The sequence below is a fragment of the Pteropus vampyrus genome, unplaced genomic scaffold, assembly GCF_000151845.1.
Source record: "Pteropus vampyrus isolate Shadow unplaced genomic scaffold, Pvam_2.0 Scaffold1, whole genome shotgun sequence".
NCBI lineage: Eukaryota > Metazoa > Chordata > Mammalia > Chiroptera > Pteropodidae > Pteropus > Pteropus vampyrus.
The window spans coordinates 17,269,271-17,274,013 of NW_011888782.1; positions in this window are offsets into that span (position 1 = coordinate 17,269,271).

Genomic DNA, 4,743 nt, shown 5'->3' on the forward strand with positions numbered 1-4,743 from the left:
AAAACTGAGCTGAGCACAGTAATTCCCACCTCCCTCATCCAAGGTTTCCAGGTCCACGGTTTCAGTTACCCATGGTCAGTTACCAACTGTGTTCCAAAAATATTCGATAGAAAATTCTGAAAATAAACAATTCTTAAGTTTTAAATCGTATGCCATTCTGAGCAGCATGACAAAATCTTGCACCATTCTGCTCCATCCTGACCTGGACACGAATCATCCCTCTGTCCAGAATGTTCATGCTATATACACTTTCCATCTGTTAGTCACTTCGTAGCTACCTCAGTTATCAGATTGACTGTCACAGTATCACAGTGCTTGTGTTCGAGTAACGCTTATTTCACCCGATAGTGGCTCCAAAGCACAAGAGCAGAGATGTTGGCAATTCAGATATGCCAAAGAGAAGCCATAAAATGCTTCCTTTAAATGAAAAGGTATGTGTGTATAGGACAAAACATAGTATATGTATAGGGTTCAGTACTATCTGTAGTTTGAGGTCTTGGAACATATTCCCTGAGAATAAGGGAGGACATCTGCATTAGGCATCCATATTCTTAACAGTCCTTTCGGCCTCTGCTATTTTCTGTAGCCATTTTCTTTTGTTCTCTCCTCCCTTCTCTCCTCCCTTCTCAACTCTCTCCCATCCCCAGATTCACCCCTATTCAGTTCCCCTCCTTCCCTTGCTTTCCATTATTACACACAAACACACCACTCATAAACATTCCATGGCAATGAAACTTGTAAATGACAAAGAGAGAAAGCTTAAACTCTACCTGAGAGACCCATTATTGGCATTCAAAAAATTTTGCCTTAGTAAGGATATTTCAGAGCTCATGCATTTTTCCCCTCTTTTTTCTATTTATTTATTTATTTAAAAATTATTGGGGTGACTAGAGTTCATGCATTTAAAATGATGTCTGCTATGTTCAACTCCCTAGATAATCCATAGACCAGTGTATAATGTCCAACTTGCTCTCTCCGTTGTACATAAAGTTGGTTTTCTAAAATCTGACCAGGGACTCTAATGGCCTGGATCATTAAGTAGGATCTCTTGGTATGATCAATAAAGATTTTTAAGTTTAGTTAGCCTCGCTGGCCTCATGTATATCTTGTTATGTCCAGATTTCTCTTGGGCAAACAGAGTCAGAAGGTTTATTATTGATGACAGTTTCTTTCTTTTTTTTTTTTTTAACAGTGAAGTAATGGATAGTGATTGTCCTAAATAAACTTAACATATTACTTTGGTACTGGAAATTTACTTCACAATGTTATATGTGCACTAAGAAGTAATTACCTTTTATTGATCACCTATGATAACCAACCACTTTAATCTATATTCTATCTCTAATCCCCACAACAACTATATAGTCAGTCTGCAGATGAGAAAATAGAGCTCTTTTAAATGTAAGTTATGCAAATTGCCCAAAGTCATATAGCTAATATGGCAAAAGTGGGATTTGAACCCCACTCTATATAATTCTAAAGTCTCTACTCTTACCTTCACACCATGTTGCCTTTTAGATACCCTATATGCATTTCTTCCCATTAAATTAGGGTTTAATTCTAAAAAAGCCAAATCTGATGTTGACATTCAATGTCCGGGTATGAGAAAGAAACCGTAAGTAACCTCTCGAACACCATGTGACTGTACAGCTTAGGTCACTGTATTGTAATTATATATTTATATATATCTATCCATAAATAGGGGGGTATGGGCAGAGTCTTACCATCTCTATATCACCAGTGTCCACTACAGCCCCTATTCCAGTGCTTGGCACATAATAGGAACTTAATAAATGTCTAATGAATGAATGAGTAAGGTACTTTCCATGGTATTGTGGACACTCTATTTCCCACAGTCTACCTGGTTGAACACCAGCTCATCTTTCTTGACTCAGTACTTGCATCATCTCCTCTGTGAAGTTTTTTTTGTGACTTAGTCTCATCTTTCCACTGATGATGACTCCTTTGTGCTTCCAACTATACCATGAACAGTTGTCTCTTTAATGGAACAATTATTCTACAGATCTGTTTCTCCCACTAATCTGAATGTCCTTGAGGACAGAGATCATGCCTTTTCTGTTTTTACCTCTGGTGCTTTGAGAAGTGCCTGGTTCATAGGAAGATTCTCAGCCTACGTTTGATGAATTAATCATACACCCTGATCTGTTGGGTTAACTCATCAAAGGACCCCAAGGAGAGAACTTGTCAAGAATCATGGGAATGCTCTCAGTAAAATAAGGACCTTGCCAAGGGGTCGCATGGTCTCTTCGCGTCTTCTTTTTAGGGCAGCAGCCATGTCTTTTTATGTTTTTCTATCTCTAGTAGCTACTATAGTGCCTAGCACACACAGTATTCATTTAATCAGGCTTCAATGAGTGGAAAGAGAAATAAATGAGCCTCGAAAGCAATATATACCAGCCAATGTAGAATTTCAAACCTGATGGATCCGAAGCAGTCTCACAGATCATCTGCTACCAGCCCGAAGCCACATAACCGAAAAATCAGTGCACAATGTAGCATTTACATGTAGACTGCCTTCGGGGCTGTGGAGGTTGTGGGCTGGGTCCTGAGTAAACACAGGCTGCACTGAAGAGCCATTGTGGGCACTGGTAGTTCTTTCAAGTTCCTCTGGGGTCTGAAGTTGATTTGCAGCTGGAGCCAAGTCTCTGCCAAGCCCCTCTTTTTTTTTTTTTTGGTGGCAATTGAATTATTAACTAAAAGAAAACCATCCAGGGTGTAGCAGTTAGCAGCAGGCTGCCAATGGTAGTGAATTTTTGTTTACTCAGAGTGTTTGCACCTAATTTAATGAAAAGTAGGAATGAGCCCTCAGAAAGCAATTCAGAAGCCTTGGCCCCAAAGGAAGACAAGCTTTGGACTTCGCAGGAAAGTAGTTAAGGCAGCCAAGGACAGAGGCTACAGCCCTGCCCCTACTCCCCAGTAAGACTTATTTCCAGATGGGTGTTATCCACAGGTTGCTTCTGTACTGGTTTTTCAGAGACTGTGGCAGGACAGCAGTGCTCTAATCTCCCCAATAGCTTCTGCAGTCCCTGGTTTGAATCCCGCAGCTTTCACTAAAGACATTTGCATCTCCTGTTGAGATGCAAATGCTATTGAGGGGGACAACTCTGAAAGGAGTCAGAAGAATTGAGTTTAAGTCTGACTTTTGCAACTTAGCATCTGTGGAACCAGGAACACATCACTTTACAACTGTGGGCCTCAGTTTCTTTACTTATAAAATGGAGATGACAGTGCTACCTAACATATTAGGTTTCTTGAGATTGGATTACTTTGTAAATAAAAACTTTCTACAGATAGAACGGGTATGTATAATAATTTCTATATGCATGGCACCTTACATTGCATGACTCTGTAGACCACTTGAGGGTAGAGGCTGTGTCTTGTTTTGTATCTAGCTTCTAGCTCAGTACATGGCACAGACTAGGTGCTCAATAAAGAGTAGGTGAATTGAGCAAGGCTAATTACAGCAGCAAGAAGGATAAGTATACTCTAATCTTCTATCATGTCTAACATTGACATTCTCACTTTACAGATCTCTGAGTAACCATTGAACCACTTCTTCTTGTTCTGGGAAAGCAGGGCAAACTGACCAACTCCACTAAATTCTCTGTGGAACTCATAACCATTAAACATTGATGATTGCTATTCTGGGGACCATTCATCCCAGATCTCCCTCAGATAGTTCATGTATTAATAATACAGTCTTATTGTACTCATTGGTATAACATATATTTGTCAGGCTATGCACCCAAATCTTCATTTTTAGAAGAATGGTCATCATGTACATGGGACATTGTGAGAAGGCAGGTGAGAAGCCAACCTAAAGATGTGACATGTTAAGTGTCTCTCAGCCCATATGTTCACTTTGCTTTTTACTGAAGTGTAGCAAGGGCATAGATAGTTTTAAATTTACTTTGAGAAGTGGTGTGATAGAAGGGCTTAAGATGCTTGGCCATCAGAAAACTAGATTCTGCCATTAATCTATTGTCAACCGATAGTTGGGTTAATCATTCCTTTGTCCTCCATTTCTTGTTTAGTAAAACCCAGCAATGGAGAGATAACTTCTGAAGAGACTTCCATTATTCTGCTTGGATCCAATGGCCCATTTCCTCATGCATAGTTCTTTTCTATGTTTAGAATGTCTCCTGTTGGCTGAGCTGGAGTCTCCACTCCTATGCCCCCTAAATTTGTTAAAGCATAGGACCGAATGTAGACCCTGTTGGGAAGAGAGTTGGCATGGGGTTGTCTTGGTTCTGCCATGCAAGCTATTAAAAAAGGCAAAGAGGCTTTAGCAAGAAGAGTACAGAGGTTTATGTAAGCCGCCCAAGGGCCGAGCAGAGAACTGTAAGGAATCTCAAAACAGAGATGCATCCACAAGGGACATGGGGGCCCACACAGGTGGAGAGGAGATGAGTTAATGCCAAATGAAGTTCTGAATTTCAGTCGTTAAGTGTCTCGTGCCAATTTCTGAAACAAAACTGTATTTGTAAATTTAAGTGGTAGTAAGACCGTTACTGTAGAGTGGGGAAAAACCCATGGACCCACTGGAAGTTGGAGGACAGGAACGATTGTCCCCATTAAATAATGTTTGAAAGAACAGTAGCAGGTAAAAATAAATTTGTGCTTTGATCACAATCCATCTATCATCTTCATTCAACATACCAACTCATATACTTTAAATACTTTTGTATTTATTTGGAGCCTCAGTTTACTGTCTGAAGGTAT